Raw genomic sequence first — 18558 nt, forward strand, 5'->3', positions numbered from 1 at the left:
TCTTTTTATCACACTATTGCATTCCTCATCCTCCGTATTTTTTAACCTTGGCTCCTTCTCTCTACACCGTCTCCCACACGGACTGTATAACTTATTTTCTCGTTCCACCTGTCCGGCTGCGTGATGTTCCTGCTCCAGATCTCAACTCCACTGACCCTTCTTTTTGTTTGCGCTCAATCTTTTCATTTCTGCGCTAATGCTACATACAATTCTCCTCCTCCCACACCCAGCCACCTACAGACACATATTTTCACAGTCTTGTAATCCTGTGTTTTATATTTCAGCAGCTGCTGCCACGCAGTGTAAGCATTACTCTCACGCTGGCACGAGGGCGTTGTCAATTAGACGAGGGCTGTAATGTAAAACTCTGGGGTGCTCACCGCAAGAGGCTAAGCGTCACCTCAATCTGAACACAATCAGGGATGACACTTAGCTGAACCACAAATCCGACAGCTAATCTCTGGCGTGACATCATAGAAATGCCACTTTCATTCTGATGGTGGAATTTCTTCCCCATATTTTTGAAGGGTTTTTGCCACATTACTATGCGTGCTTTAAGACTGTGTGTGAATACATGTGTGTGTTAATTTTCCTCCTTGCCAATATTTGCCCATCATGTCACGGCCCCTGCTAATAGCCGTTAGAGAGCACATGCTCACATTTTCAACCCTGACACGATGGCAGGTGTAACGAGCAGCAGTATTCCTCAGAGAGCGTTTCCTGTCTTGGCTCCATCACTAACAGCTCCGAGAGCCACCCGGCTTGTCACACTAACTGGGAGGAACCTTGTGTTACAAAACCATTGCTCTCTCTCTAGAGAGGGAGGGAGACATCTCAGGGCTGAAGGCACATTTTGCAGCTTTTTTCACCAATGCAGGTTATCTGTGGGTGGATGAGGTGACCAGCAGACACAGAGAGGGTTTGAAAAGTTTTTGTACTTAAAAGTTAGTGATGTTAATTCAATTTTTTTTTGCTGCAGGAGGAGCAAGGTCAGCAAAGTAAGATGTAGTTTAAGTGTGAAGACAATCATACATTCTATTTCTTAAACAATAATAAATAAAGCTGCAAAATCTTTCACATGCTGCACAGCTACGAACACGAAAAATCTATATACATAAAATGCATACATACGCGAGTGCTCTTGATCACATGAATAATGGATGTCCACTCATGCTGCTCTCAAAATAGTCTGTCAACATGGCAGCCAAGCATGACAGTAGGAGAATGCTGAATACTGGATTGCATCTCTCATCACTGCAATCAATATCTGGCAGAACAACGTCTCTTCGGACTAATGTGACGCCCCAAATATCAAAAGGCTATTCAAGGTTATAAAGAGACTGGAGTGCACCTTCAGACTGAGTGACGCTGTCAGCTGCAGAGATAAAAATGAAACTTTTTCAATTTTGGAGAAAGAAACTAAAGTCATAGTGAGGAAAGGAAAAAACAAAAAAACCCGTAGTCAAAATTTTGCAGACCTAAGTGTTTCTGCTATCTCGCTGATCCCCTCTAGCTCTTACACTGAGAAAATGTGGCCTTAAGGAAAACATTAAAGCAAAGGCACATTTTGTGGGCTCGCCTTTCTGTGACATTAATTGCGAAAGCACTCCCTAATGAGTCACACAGTGTGAGGGAAGATATGAGAATGCTGGGGAGTTTTGTGCACTATCCTCTCCCAGATGAACTCCGATGACCTTACGCCTCATTTCCACATAGCTCTGTGTACGTATGCCAGTCAGCCAGAAGTCCATTCATTCTTATGAGAACCTCAGTGATTTACAGAACTCCTCCCTTCTTTTTTTCAGTCAGAAATTTGCCTTGAGTATGTTTAAAAAACTGAACGTTTGGGGCAGATTTCAGTGCCACCATAAGTTAGCATAAAAAAGATTTAGCTTAAAGACTGATGTGTGTGATACATCTCTATTTATACCTTTATTTTTTTCATTTTTTTAGAGTGCATGCATAGTGCATCATGCATCAAAACTGGCTACACAGACCAACCTCCCCACTTATTTGTCACCATACATTATTGATCCTGTTTTAGTCCCTGTGCTGCACCATGTTCCACAATATTTGTAGGCGTAAAACACTCAAAATGAACTTTTCTGCCATTGCTGTGGTGGCATTTCTACACATCCATAAAGAGACGCACTTCCTTGGATTGAACACTGGGGCCATACTCCATATACTGCACCAGAATACAGACACAAAACAGAACTGTGTGGAATGGAAGTGTTAGAGAACATGCACAGAGACCATGTTGCTGAAGATTTGCTCCACACTTGTTATCAGGTTGCATTTGAAAACGTTTCCTCTGCAGGACTGCACGTCAACCTGAAAAACCAAATTCCTAAAAAGCTTATTTCCCATTACTTATGTTTGCACACACAACTCTTGGCCTCTGTCTGTCTGCATAAAAACTGGCTCGGTGAATGTCAAACAATCCAACGACATTCTTGAGCACAGAGATAAGGTTAACAGCCCTTAAAAAGTGCTGAGGTACTGAGTTTTCCAGACATCATTTTCCACCCCGTCTTTCCCTCTCTGTTCAGTCGGCTTATCTTGTCCTGCAAGATGAACAAGCACATTTCCCGGTCTACGATACACTGAGAGCTTCTGATGATTTCTGAAGAATATCACTGGCATGAGTTGTCTCACTGGTGTTAGTAATTCATCCAAGTAAGCAACATGATGAAGACTCTCAGGCTACAGCCCTGTGCTGAACAAACTTATAATGGGCTGCACCATCACAACACGCCAGGGCTTGTTGGTCATCCTATTAAAATATATTGTTCCTCCAGTAATTTATTTTTAACAAGGGACAAATACTGAGCTACTGCATTTAAAATGGGCTTCAGTTTCACAGTTGTATTGATTTTTTTCAGGCTGCAATCAATAGAAACTTTCGAGGTCTTTTTTTTTTTTTTGCCTTGATGATATCCTGATAGGGAAACAGATGTTGTGAATGTACAATTGGAGCGTTTGGCTCGCCTGAAATTACTGGAGAGAAGAAGTGTGATAAAGTAAAAGTCAAATAATCTACAGACTCCCAACTTCTTGATCCCGAGCACTTATCAGCTCTGCTGGAAAGGGTCGGAGCAGAGATTTTCGCCTTTCACTGTCTGAGGTCTGGACATTCAGTCCCTGCAGTCGCAGCCTGAGAAGATACTAAAAATATCTGGGGCAAATGTCTGAATCCTGTTTTAAGTTAATTCACTCCAAGAGAGTTCGAGGCGTACAGCACTCTGCCAACTGGGCCTCATAAAATGATAATGAGAATGCTGCTGTCTGCTGACAATGAGATAGATGCAGCAAACACAGATGCACAGGCAGCAGATAGAGATTGGTTGCTTATTTCACTGTTTGAATCTGCAAACTGGAAAATGTATTTATGAGAGTTTGTCTCTCTGGCTCAATGTGTACAAAAGACAAAATATTCTCTCTGAAGTGAGCGGTTTCTTCTGCTGACACTGAGCGCCACAGTCTGCTGAATGATGGAGGCGCGCGCCCTACTTCCTCTGTCATATTTGACAGGAGCAAAAATCAAAGCAGCAAATTAATTTAACATAACCTGTCTATTTGGAGATAGTGCTTAAAAAAACTCAAGAGCAAGTGCTCCGTTAACTTCAATGAAGGGCGCTCCAAAGCAAGCCGACTGCTATTTCTGCAGTCTAGCTGCTCTTTGCTGCAGTCCCCAAGTAAATAGCAAACATCTTTTGTTAACACTTGGAGCCCTGTGTTAAGACCTCAACTCTCTGGGGCCGTCTGAAGGTATTAATATTTCACTCTCTGCATAAGATGGATCTTAAAAGACCATTGAACTGACAGGGTGTGTTTATCCAAAGGGTCAGCTGACACAACAGATGCAGCGAGATGACTGTGGATTCAAATCTTTTCAGTCTCAGCGGAGGACAGTATGGAAATCTGCTTCCTTTCTTGTGCAGCAGCATGCAAGAATTCAATGCCTCCTGCTGTGTAGAGGAGAATCAGGGTGCTACTGTGACTGAGTAAGGCAAGGGCAGTATTTCAATAGTAACACAATGTTAAGAGGGGCTATAATCAATACTTTCGAATCAGTCAATGGATCACATGACTGTTTGTATGTAAAAGGGGCCACTCATAGAGACAAACCCACAGAGAGTTATCACCTGACCTAGCAGTTTCCCTAAGTAGCTAAAGATCCAGAGTTTGGTGGAGACCAAAATCAGAGCTGAAAAAATGGGCAAATATTGACTTTACATTCATCAGATGGACACAAACACAACTCTAAATGAATGATCATGTTGCTCTGACTGTTGGATGCGTAAATCAGCAACTGTTTGCGAACATGTTCACCATATCAACTTAGAAAGGGGACGACCACCGTATGTCAGTGCAGGTTGATATTTGATGATTGGTCATTAATGGAGATTTGCAATGTGTGTGTGTGTGTGTGTGTGTGTTTTTTAAGGAATGACTTCGTGACTTCCTATTCTATAACTTTATGCCATTTGAATTTGCTTGAATTTGCTTCTTTTTGTCTGCTTGTAGTGTATTTATCTATGTATCACCCTGTTTCTACACTGGGTGCAATATTCCTATCCTTAACTTTACGATCTTCTGTGTAGGACTTTCCTAAAAAACAATGTACTCAATGCATGACTCATACATAAGTAATCCCTGTAAATCATCACTTATTACCCACTAGAAGTATGTGGTGGTGTATTTATCTGCAGAGACTCTGCCCTCTGGCTCTGTGTTCTTATTTTCTTCTTATTTTCTGAGCTTGGAACATTAATTGGGCGTGTACCCCCACTGCGCTCGCTCAAGTGAGACAGGGCTTTACAAAAAAGCAGCAGGCATCCAAGAGGCACAGCACAGAGTACACACTAACATAATGAGGCAAAACGTCAAACAAGAGTGAATCTGGGGTTGGCCTTTACTTTCACTTTCACTTTCACTAGCGTGAAACCCTGAGCGTGTCTATAATCAATAACCAACAATCCTGTATAGCATTTAATGACTTAGATTGTAACTCCTATATTTTTCTACCCAGGACCTATTTCCTCATGTTTTTCTGTCTGATGGGAGCCGAATTTGAATTTGGTCAGGTGTCAAACAGGCTGCAATGTGCTCAATTGGGACATGTGTCCAACATCAGTGTGTGTGCTTGTTTTTGCCACTGACAGGCTCGGATTATTTTAAGTATCTAACAGCATTATGGGAAGGATCCCCACAGAGATAGACTTTTTTGTTTAAGTGAGAAATCACTATCACCAAAACCCACCAGACTCCTACCGGAAAAACCCTAATTGTAAGTTGACAGAAATAAAAAATAAAACTCACAAAAGCCATCTTGGGTTTTCCTTCCACTGTTCCAACAACCACCACCTCCCTTTTCTTCGAAAAAATCCGACAGTTAGATGTCACGCTAAAATCACAGTCTATTTAAATGGAGTCTGGTGGCTTTGGCGATCATGATTTCAAGGCCATTTCTGGTCAACCAAAATGATCTTACTCTTTAACAAAAAGTTCTATAGGGGACCTTTCCATAATGTTGACACTTACAATAACAATCTGAGCCTGTCAGGGGCAAAAGCGAGCACTTTTAGTGGGCATAAATTGACACTGTGAACATGCCCTGGGTGGTTAACTGGCTGCAGTCTGTCGTTCAATACTAGACCAATTTCAAAAATTGCTATTCCCATTAATCACTTAGGCACTGAAATAAAGGAAAATAGTCCAGGTTGAAAAATACCAAAGTTACTTTAAGTAGTTAATTGCAAGTCCTGAGAATGACCTTTGATTTGACATTTTTAAACTCCGACAAAGAAGGCCCTGTCAAAACACTGGGTTCTCATCCTGATAAATAAAAGTACTGGAGCTACTGCTGAAGTGTTTAAGGATTCACTTTTTATTTAACCTGTGTGATCTGCTGTCATGCTGTCACCCCGCTGACTGCTGCACTGCCTCAGCGGATTTTTAACTTTAGTTCAGTCTTTGAAGTCTGTTAAACCAGACAAGAGGTAATGGAGACAAATGAAGGCTCGCTGTTTAGCCTCATTATTGAAAATCACTCCTCTGAATAAATGTGCAGCTCTGTGCATTTAGACATCAGAGAGAACGTCTGCCGTGTTCTCATTCATCCAAGGTACAGCAGTTTGCCTCATGGTTGAGTCATATTGGTAATTTCAGTTCATCTGAATGACAAAGACTCATTTACAGTTTATTAGGTACACAGCCTAATGCAATCTAATGCAATAAAAAAACAATAAAATGCAATAAAAGAAAAAACTTTGTTCGAAAAGTACATTGTGTCAGAGTAGGGTTTACTCAGCATGTTGTGGTGCTGTATTGAACTGCATTATATTAAAGACATTTATAATGTTTTGTCCAACCCTGTTTATATAGGGGTGGACGAGGGTCACGGAGCAGTAGACGGGCGTTGCAAACTAGCTTAGCCTATAAATGCTGTGGTATGTGGCATTGGTCAATGCCAATAAACGTTAAATAAATTAGAAACACCTTTCAATACAGTGCAGTCCAGCACAACACCACCACTAACTGGAGCTCTAAAAATGACCGTAGAGTTGGATCATCACGTCTCTGCACACAGTGTCAACAAAGACTGAACATTGTAACCTTCACAGTAATGAAACATATTGCAGTGCTATTATATAACACTGCATTCATTATACAAATGTACCTAATAAACTGTTCACTTGATATCCGATTCAGAGGGTTTAAAGCTACAGTAGGCAACTTTTATGAAAATAACTCTAAAGCCGTCACTATAGCCTGACAGTATTACACAAGACAGATACTCTGTGAAACAATCACATTTCTCTGGCTCCTGCTAGTTCTCCTGGCACTTGCATGAATCCACGCACCTGAACAAACACAACCAATCAGGAGGAGTCTCTAATGCTGTGTTTATACCATGAGCGGCACAGCAACAGGCTACAAGTCATTTTCAATGGAAGCTGGTGACAAGAAGCTACAGACTGACACCTGACACGTCTCTGTTGACAGGCAGGCGTGTTGTGCTGTAAATCAAAGTTGAGCTGGCCAGAACTTTTTTCACCACTCAAATGACATGTTGATTTGTCAACTAATCATATGTTTTTGTTTCTAGCTGTGGTGCTGTGTTATTTAGCCTGGTTATAGCTCACGCTGTGCTAGCTTTCTGTGTACTGCGGCGCACAAAGGGATGTAATGGAGCGGGAAATGTGGAGTCAAAATGAAGCGCAGACACTAATAAAAAGCAGAGATGTTTTTTTTTGACTGAATACAAACTTTAGATCACGTTCAGATGAGGTGCTTCATGGCAGAGAGCACAAACACACAAGCCTGTGATGACATAACTACATTAACAAGCACTTGAACAACACTTCAATGGTGACTCAGTGATAATATAGCTGGTTGCACTGTTGCTATCACTCATGGTGTGAACACAACACATGTCAATCTGCGCTCGTGCATATGCTGCGCTGCCAACAACAGTGTACATGGCAAGGACAAGTAAGCAGAAGAAGACAGACAAAAAAAGCTTGCTTTCACTTTCCTGAAGAAGACTGTCGTCAGTCAGAAGAAGACCATCATCTGTCTTCTTCTGCGTTAGAGACGCCTCCTGGATCTGATTGGTTGCATCATACAAGTGCACTGAATTCTTGTGAAAGCCATTAGGAGCACTCTGAGATCTGTCTTGTGTACTACTGTCAGGCTATAGCGACAATATCAGTAAATGTGACTAAAGTTATTTTTCATAAAAGTTACCTACTGTAACTTTAAGGCCAACAGGACCGCTGCAGTCGTGTAAAGCAAGTGTTTGGTACTGCTACATGAGAGCCGCAGTCATCTTCAATCAAACCCCACGCCCGGGTCTGTGTCAGATGAAGACCTCTCTGCATGACCTTTAAAACTGTTGTATCAGCTGTATTGGTGCACCACGGAGCCCTAACATGTGCACTGATTCACCTCAGTTTACACTGGCTGTAATTGATGCTGAGCAGGCCATCCATAAGCATTAAATATTGGCATCTGGCTGGAGCACAGGAAGACGGAGAGAGATGAGATAAAAGAGCATTTTTCATTCACTCCACTCTCTGTGGTGGGAGCACTCTGGGATGTTTACCTGAGCATTTTTCTTTTTCTTTTTTTCCTGTGCGCACATCTGGCTCTTTCAAAATCTATGTGCACTTCACTTTGAGTTTCACCAGCATCGTTTTAAATTGATTTAAAAGAAAATAAAGCACACAAACATACTTAGAGCCAGGTAATCAAATATGAAGGGGCATGCATCATGCTAAAATGCAGTTCTTATGATTAACTAATCAAAGTACTGCAGATAGACTGTAATAAAAATAACATTCCTATTTAATATAATCACCTGTGTCAGTCTCTGTTTGTGCATATTTGAAACACGAAGGCAGGAAACCTTTGAGATTCCTGCAGGATAAAGACAGAATAATGCTTTGTTTGGGTTTTCATAGCAATTAGTACTATTATTGTGATGAGATTAAAATGTATTGCGTATATATATCAGGAGGTGGAAATATATTTAAAAAAAACAATTGCGGTCTAAGAACCAAGAAAACTGTGAAGCCAGATGAAAAAGGTTGCAGTTGGAAAAGACAACACAGACATCTGAAAAAAAGAGAACAAGAATAGAAGCATCTTGGGGAAAAAGAGAGGGAGAGATGCCATAAAAGTGTCTTTTATGTCAGCCCAACTGGAGCTGCATGAATAATTTCAACCATTCTCTATTGTACTGTGTGAATCCACAGTTTTGTAAATGATAACTACAGCATAACAAAAAAGTAGGTTAGCCAGAAAGCCAACTAAGAGGAAATCTGGAGGTATCATCCTGTTATTTTTGAGCTGAAAACCCTGCCATCACTCATTTTAGTTTGCCCTCAGCCATCTCATATCACCCAAACCCAGACACTTTATCATCTAAGAAACCAAAGAGCTGCAGCACACAGTCATACTTTGACTGAAGACACTATTTAACCTCTGTTTTCAGATCTATTGTCCAGCAGAGACAAAGTACATGACACCTACTCTCACTTAAACCATGACTGACTTCTTCTCTTTCTCCGGTCTTTCTGTGCAAATACACTCAGCAGCCTAACCCTGCAGGGCTGAGAAGAGTTAAACTACTATTAAAGTGAGTGGTACTGAGCTCATATTTGATATTTACTGACTTAACTTTGCCTTTTAGTGATTGCAAACCCCGCAGATGAAAGGTCATGCTGATCTCTAGGACAGGACTTTTAGAATAAAAGGCTGTGAATCTCCGGAGGCTAAAAGGCACAGTGACAAATTACACATCCCTGTCTCTGCGCTGCTCGTTGTTGCTGTAATATGCTCTTACATTGATTATATATGAAATAACAATGATCCTGCACCTGTTTTTACACAGTAAATTAATACTAGAGAGACAGTGTCTTGATTGTCTTGCAGTCCCATGTGGATACTGCTCCTGTTTAATTTACTGCAAATCAATCTGTCGTTGCAGGTACATGAGAGCGCCAGCTAGAATGGCTGTATTTGTCACATAGTGCTCACCATGAGTCAGCTAATGAGGAGTTGTTACCCACAGCCTTGTACTGATTGACACGCTGATACCTGGATTTTCACTGGCCTGCTGTTTTGCCCAGTTAATAAACCATAGACCTGGGGATACTCGCGTTAACTTAATACACTCAGATGGGCTTCAGGCCTGCTCTGTGTGTGTGTGTGTGTGCGCGTGTGTGGCCGAGCACCTCATTAGCAGCGTGGCAAAGTGTTGTTCTCGTGTTTTTCTGCTTTACCGGCCATACTGTAATCGGCCTTAACAAGGTTACCCCCATTTTTCTGCAGCTACTCGGTGCCAATCCCTTCAAGGTTGCCGTCAGCAGCTCACTAACATAACACACCACACCTCCACAGTCACCCTCAATAATAACAGAACATTTCCCCATGACTGTTCCCATCGGGGGATATTACAAGGAGAGTGTGGGATGTAAAGGTAAGCAGCCACAGTTGAGTTTCTCGCAGCCTCTTGAGTGCTGTGACCGCATTGGGAGACGATCACACGATTCCTCTGCAGAGCCTGTTACATACGTGCATTATGCACATGGGGAGCACTTTGCTAAATCATGAGCAAACGCGTAATTTGTCATGCACAGTGATACACTAAAGCATATTGCCGCCCTGTGAGTACAGTTTCTCTGGGGCCTTTATGATCAATTATTTATCATGTCTTTTATTACAGTTTAGTGTACAGGGTACCACTGGCACGAATCAGCACTTTTCTAGATCTGCGGCATCTGTTAAGAGTAAAAGCAGAATTGTAGTAGTCACATCTGATAAATGGGAATTACATAAACTCTGCATAGTGGTCTTTCAGCTGCCCTTAGATACTGATGTTCTTTGACATAAATACCTCACATGAAGATTTGCCATGAGCTCAGTAGATTCTAATATAGCCTTTTTCCTTAAACATGTTCACCCATTCAGTGCTCTCAGATGAGCCTTAAGCCGGCAGACTAGAAGCTACTTGAAAACCCATTTTTCACGACTGAATAAGAGTGACTCTCTGCCGAGCGAATGATGCTTTCACCGCAGATTTTCATTTTTCAGACCATCATCCAATCTCAGGGCCATTTCAGTAATGCACCTACTACATTAGTTCTTCTGTAGAGACAAAGAAGGTGCTGAAAAGCCTTTGAGTGCTTAATACATTTGCATTTATGAAACAATTAAATCTTAATGTCAAACCACCTTATTCCCATCTACATAAGAAGGGTAATGGAGAGTCGACAGACGTGACAGTGATCGAAAATCTTTCATTACAGCAGCAAACCAGTCATGCAAAACATGTAACATGCACAGATCTGATCGTAGGATGATCACGTTCATCCTCGCACATGTGGAAAAATGAACGATACACAGCTGGATGTCCTCGTTGCTGACAGTACATTTGTGAGGAGTTGTCAGCTTGTTGTCATGTGAGCGACAAGTGCTCTCTTTAAAAAACAAATCTGTCTGCTTCAGCAGACAGAATTGTCGGGGGCGGCAGTAGCTCAGTTGTTCGAGTCCCCGTCTGGACCAAAATACGGAGTGTGGACTGGTGGCTGGAGAGGTGCCAGTTCACCTCTTGGGCACTGCTGAGGTGCCCTTGAGCAAGGCACTGAACCCCCCATCTGCTCAGGGCGCCTCACCAAAGGCAGCCCCCTCACTCTGACATCTCTCCAATTTGTGCATGTATAGGTCCTGTTTGTGCGTGTGTGTGTCTTTCGGACCTGTGTGTAATTGACAAGCAAGAGTGAAAACACTGAATTTCTCCTCAGGGGGATTAATAAAGGAAATAAACTTAAACTTAAAATTAAACTGCAAAAGAAAAAAAAATTGGGACTCAAGCAAAAACTGTTTTTTTTTTTTTTTTTTTTTTGCATTAAAGCATTTACCTACTGCTCACTGCTCAGGGCAGGAATATTAGTGATGTCTGTGCCAGAGAGAAATGGACCGTTACACACAACATTACACAAATTCAGTATAGCACAAGAGACATATTTGCTGCGTCGGTGTCGCTGAGTATTTAGTCCAATGTACAACAAAATTGCTTTTTTTTGATATACATTTAAAGAAGTACTTCACTGCTGGAAAGATGATCTTCTCATCTATGCAGTGGAAAAATACAGATATTTTAAAGTGGTGCTATATGACCAGAAAAGGGTATAATAACCGTGGCATTCACTTTTGCTTAATAGGTAGAAAACCTACAACTACAAGAATGCACGGTGCCGCAACCGACCAATAAAGGCTCCCGCCGGTGGGTGAGGTAATGCAAGCTTTGCTGCTCTTCCAGAGGAAACAATATGGTGGTTGGCTGGTGACAAAAGATTTACAGTTAAACAGTAAGCTAAGATATGTTTATGAAGACATTTCAGGTGAGAAAAAGGCAAAACAGAAACAGAATCTTGGTTCATATTTGATCAGCACTGCCCAGTTGCTCTCTCTCTCTATCTACCTCTATACTCTTTGTGTCAGTGGTAGTGGGCATACAAAAATGCAGAGGTACAATCTGTAGTGTTTATTATTACTGTTGGACATCTGACCACCGACCTCTGCTACATGGCCACAACTACTGTTGGGCGTGTATTGTCAGTGCTGTGGACTGTATTGTCTGGTGTCACTTAAGATTTGTCTGTTTTAAGTTTCTTTTCCAGCGCCTGCCCCAGGAATTGTCCCTCTGGGATGAATTAATTTTTTTTTAATTGAATTGAATAAATTTGTACTTGGAGCTGAGAAACAAGAAACAAGCTTTAGGCTCTGGTGAAACTGAGGCATGTTTACCACAGTTCATTTACACATAGGCTACTGCCCATACTGTTGTGATACAAAGCTGGTTGGAAATAAGCTGCAACCTCCAGAGGGGTGTACCACGAAGCAAGATTAGTGGCTTAGTGAGGCATGTAGGGCTGAAAGCCAGAGTCTTCCATCCTACCAAGGTGGCTCTCTTTTAACCTGGCTAGATCGCCATAGTAACTTATGCAGCAAACATAACCTGGTGAGTTTTGGCTTGAAATCAGCTAAAAAGTACCTTTCATTGCTGCTTTGGTTAGCGTCTGTGTTACTTTATGAGCAATACAGCTTATCAGTTTAGGGAACACATTATAAATGCTATTTATCCAACTTGCTGAGCTGTAACCATAACAACAGAATGACAGTTGTTCTATTTCTGTGGCCATCACATCAAATACACGACCCCTAATGAAGCTGAACAATTACAGTAGCACTTACTGTATGCATCATGCCGTTTTTTTTACACTGGAGGCTACATCAGTGATGCTGAAAATCTGAATAACATCATTTTATTTTATTTTGCAAGGTGGTTGCTGCTCTTACTTTCCTCTGATCCATTTGCCCATGGTAGCTCTAAAAGAAGCCTTCTATAACATCTCAGGTAGCATACAGATGACATTTATATGCACATGATATGTGAAACCACCCTAACATTACCACTTTGGATTAGGTTTTATGGGCCTGATTTGCTGAAGTCCTTTTTAAACTGCTGGTATATTATAGCTTCTAGAACACCAATTAGAAAATTGATTAGTCTATTGGTATTTATCAGAGACAATAAGCTATTCAATCAGTAAAATTTTCCCCAAAACTTAAGTGATCTTTATGTCTACTTCATTATGGGAAAGTAAATGCAGTTCTTGAGTATAAAGTTTAAATCTGCTGCATCAAGTTTAAAGTTGAAGAGTTTAAAGAGCTGTAGAATGTGAAGCTGTCATTTTAGAAATAAATGGAGGGATAAAAATAATGCCAATATATTCACCTATGAGTTCACTCGATGTGTGATATTAAACTAAAACGTGTCATTTAACTCTAATTATGCGAGACTGCACAACAGAAAGCCTGAGATATTTTTTTGAACGCAACCATTTATCTTACTATATAATGACGAAAACTCTGTCTGTCTGTGTGTCTGTGTGTGTGTGTCTGTTCCACGTGTTTCTCCTCACTGACTTGGTCAATCCATGTGAAATGTGGCACAGTGGTAGAGGGTCATGGGAGGATGCGAATGAAGAAATATTAATTGGCCAAAGGGGGGCACTATAGCACCCGACTGAAATTGCAAACTTTGAATGGGCATATCTCATGCCCCGTATGTCAACATAGAGACATGAAACTTTGCACAGAGATGCCTCTCCTCATGAGGAACAAATTTGCCCAAGAACCCATAACTTCTGGTTATATAGATTTTCCACCATTTTGAATTTTTTGAAAAACACTTCAAATCAATCTCTTCCCTGAAACTCGGTGAACATAATCTAGGGACCAATATCTAAAGTTCCCTCTTGGCAAAAGTTGGAAAACTTACTAAAACTGAGCTTCTATAAGGCAATGAATATTGCTGAGGGCGTGGCTCATCACATAAAGGTGTATAACATCTCAAGGGTTTCACCGATCACCACGCAACTTTGTAGGCGTATGACCACACACAATCTGAGGGGACCCCTCCATTATTTGACCCCATCAAACAAAATGGGGGCGCTAGAGAGCTAATTTCTTATCTACGCCTAACCGCCGTATCGATTTTTACTAAACTTGGTAGATATGTAGAACAAGACGCCTCAAGGTGACTGGAGAAATTTAACTCTAATTGGCAACTGGGTGACACTATAACAACAGAAAAATGCTTAAAAATGGCTAAAATGCGACCGATCGCTGTGGCTCCCCCTGTGGCCCAATGTTGTTGTTTTTTTATTCTAATTTTTGGTATGACTAAGTCATGGTATGGTATGCTGTACATAATCACGGAAACTGTCAGTGTGTCATTCTGTCAGTGAGTCATTCTGTCTGTCCCATGTTTTTCTACTCACTGACGTGGTCAATCTATGTGAAACTGCACATAGGCATTGAGGACTGGCATAGGTAGAAGGTGACAAAGCTGCCAGTGGGTATGGACTAGTATTTCATTAAGGCTTAAAATTACACCTAATTAAGGGCAGGCTGCTTTGACTGACAGGCTGTTTGCTGATAGTGTCCTCGGCTTCTCAGTCAGATCCACCCCCTTCTCCTCCACAGCCCCAGCCTCTTGCTGAAATATGGTCACTTCTGGCTCCGAAAAACCAAGATGGTGACTGCCGTGATGCTGAACTCGAGTCTTCAAAACAGGAGTCCACAAACCAATGAGTGTGGTCACATTAGCTACGTCCATTATTTCTATAGTCTATGGTTAAAAATCAGCAAAGTAAGCAAAGACACCACCATTCAATTAAGCAATAAAGTATTACAGCATGTGTCTTGTGCAGTTTTGATATATTGTTATTCTAGTTCATAATGATATTCTAGTCCCCCCTTCTGGAGCACAGGTTACATCTGTTCTGATTAAAGACTGATGTTGTTGATAAATTGAGCAGGGCTCAGTGTCTACTCATAGATGGAGAGAATTAATGACTGTCTCCAGCACCGCTCAGCTCTTATGATGCTTATTAGGAGGACACAGTCTAAAAGAGCTTTCAGCAATTTTTGTCTGTGATTCTTCTCCGAGCCTGCGGCCGTCCTCACCAAGAGAAATTCAAAAAGACTTAGAGCCCTCCAGGAAGACAATTAGAGTCATCTTCTTCTCAGTATGCAGCGTTGCCGTGACAGTAAGCTATGAGCACATTCCTCTGCATAATACAGCCCCTAAAAACTGCACCCATCGCTGGTCGGTGGGGGATCCTCAGCAGGCTGACTGTGTGCCACACCACCCAGCCCACTTCTGAAAGTCTAATGAACTGAGCTAATCAAATTAGAGGAGTGGGGGAAATCAACTGGATCTGACCACAAATGGTAGCACCGCCACTGCTGACACTAGGTGTTACAGCCGTGAGGCAAAGAGGGAGCTCACAAAGACTGTCTATAAAGAGGGTTAAACAGCAGTCATGCTGCTCTGCTGTAAGTGTGAGTGCCAGCGTGTCAACATGACAAACAGCCAGCGCACAAAAAGAGACCTCATGAAAACCCTATTGAGGATGACAGAGTGGAAGGGGATCACGTCAAAGAAAATGAAAACAAAGCCATATCTGTGCAGAGAGAGACTCGGGGAGCATCAGTGTGACAGAGAGATAAAGAGAGAGAGAGAGAGAGAGACAGATGGAATAAGAGAAAGTGCGAGCCAAAATGCGAATATGTGTTCTCACCAGCTCATTTTGGCTGGCAACATGCTCTTAGCCCCCAGAGGGACATCGTCGCCTTCTCACACGTGTCCATAAATATCTCTGCAGGAGAGTGTGTATAGCAACACTGCATCATCCCTGGGGGATGCAAGAAATAAAGCTGCCACTGCTTCCGACTGTACATATGTATTGACTCAGATGAACGGAGGCAATGGGGATAGCTCATGGTGCTCATTATTCATGTGCAATCAACAAACAGTGATGCAAGGAAGGAGAGAATCCACAGAAAGTCTCATGTGGGACAATTTTTGGATTTAAGGGAAATTTATCAATGCAACTGCAGAGAACATCATAGAATTTTATACCCAAATGTTCATAAATCATTTAACAGGACAAACTGCAACCAGCTGAAACGTCTCCCAGTTAGAATTCCTTCAGTGTTCATTCTTCAGAAGGTTTTTACCAGGAGCTGAATTATCTGCAAAGGACTCCTTCTCTCTAAAACAAACAGACCAGGTGATTAAAACCGGTAGAAAAAGCCTGGTCTCACTCTGAAGTCTTCGAAATCCAGTGCTTGGGCAGTGACTTGCGGCGTCAGAAACCAAAGAAAAAAGGCGTCCCAAGTCAAACCCTGTTCTTTTTCCCTAAACCTAACCATGTGTGTTTGTTGTTGAGGGAAAAAAACACAATTTGCAGTGTTGTACTGACATAGTGCATTTATTTTGAAAGAGACTGTAAATGTTAAATTTCCTGTGAAAATGGAAGTGTATTTTGAAAGAAGACAATACGTGTAACAGGCAGAACTTGACATGGTGTCCCAGAACGTCAGCAACCAACACACCCAGGGGGACCTTTCATGTCGTATGTGGACGTGGAAAGTCCATGACCTAACATCAATATGTCACGAAGTTGGAGTGAGAATGTGTTGGTAGAAACACTGCGCTTCATGTTAAAAATGAATGCTTCTCTGACGCTGTTCCGCTCATCTAAAATGGGCCACTATCCCAGCACCTGCTAATATGTGCTCACCTTTTTGTTTCTGATCTAAGTGTTCAAGAGGTTTTTACCAGGAGATGAATTATCCACCAAGGTCTCTTCCTCTCAGAAACAAACCCTGTGATTCATACCAGTAAAAACATTTTAAACAAGTTTTAGTAACATAGAAGAAAGAATAGAAAAGGTCACGCTGACTTATGAGGTCGGTAAAAGTGTATGGGATTTAAAGCATTGATGTTAGTAACAGCAACGGCAGATCACAGACTGTGCAGCCATCTGCGTTCCGAGCATCACTGCTGCTGTCTGACAGCTCTTTTGTTTTTCTCTGCATAACAACATGACAGAGAAGACAACTCATCCTCCTGACCTCAGCAACCTTTGGCTTGACGAATGTAAACGCTGTGCCTTTTGTTTCATTCTTACCACTGTGTGTATATTCATATCATTCTGGAGTGTAGAGTGCTGCTGCACCTTGTTTTCGTGCATAAAGTGTACTGGTAAAAAGAAAAACATGAGCTGGGACTAAGATTTTAAGTGTTAATGAGGACACTGAATCATTTGTGAAAGTGTTGCTGACTGATACCATATGAGATACATATTATTTTCCTTGGTGTATTATTATTTATCTTCAAAGCCTTCACATAGCTGGGTCTGAACTCATGGATATATATGAGAATTATTTTCCATATGATCAATATTTTACTCCAAACTGCAGCACAGCTACTACACGGCAGCTGTTTTACTGCCAGATACTATAACTGTGCTCACTATCTATATGCCAAAATGTAAAATATGTGAAGGTAAAAGCAGGATCCATTAATTAGATTGAAGCATACCAAAAGGAAATTGCTGTAAGATACTGCTGGGTTTTGTGTTATTACTCTAAAAATCAACTCTAGTATCACTTGGGTGTAAAATTATAATCAATCACCTGCTGACTCACCTGTCTCTTGACTGTATAAAGTTGCCTCACACAGTGTGCACTAATCTAAAGAGCACCCAGCTGTGTAACTTATCACAGAGAATAAGATGGGAATAGTAAGAGGGGCTCCCCCAACTGAGCTCGACCCACTCCTGTTTAGCTAATCACCATGTATCTCCAGCATAGGGTTTCCACAAGGTGTGTGCGCGCGCGTGTGTGTGTGTGTGTGTGTGTGTGTGTGTGTGTGTGTTGGGAAGATAGATAATTAACTGTAAAGCAGGGTATGATTAATGTGCCTCTGGTAACAGGGCAAGACGCATGCTGCGTGATAAGAGAGGAATGTGCAGCAATCCCAGGTATAATCCTGAAAAGTGAGCAGTGTGCAAAGGCAGGGGGGAGGGAGGGCTACAATGGGTTGCTGTCACCATAGCAACGCCCCCATTTAGTAGTACCCCCCCCCCCCCAACCCCATCCCATCCCTTAGCATATTAAAAAAAATTACAAATATACAAACATTGCAGATAGTTTGAAGTGATAATGCTCGGGACAGTTACATACAGGATTATATGTGTTTACAAAAGCATCAGATGAGTCAGCCGAGGTTTTAGAGAGGAGGCAATCCATCATCTCATATCACAATCAGATAAAAACACCAGTTTATACATTGCACTGCTTTTTGTTTATTTCTGTATTAGAGAAAAAATAAGCTCCCATATATGTGATACAGATTCAGGACTTGTTTTATGTCCTAAAACAGCCATAATGTAATGTAGAGCCTTACCACATACCAGAATATGCTTGTTTTTTAAATTGATGAAAGCATGAATTAAAATGAACATGTAATGAGTAGACTTGTTGGACAAATAATCTTCTTTCAGAATCTTTCATTATGTGGACAATTATAAATAAATGCCCTATACACTCATTTTCTATCTCACAAAGGAAAAAAAAAAATCAAAATGGTTTCCTCTCTTTTGGCGCCATCTTCTGGAGAGTAAA

This window comes from Epinephelus fuscoguttatus, linkage group LG7 (assembly GCF_011397635.1).
Source record: "Epinephelus fuscoguttatus linkage group LG7, E.fuscoguttatus.final_Chr_v1".
NCBI lineage: Eukaryota > Metazoa > Chordata > Actinopteri > Perciformes > Serranidae > Epinephelus > Epinephelus fuscoguttatus.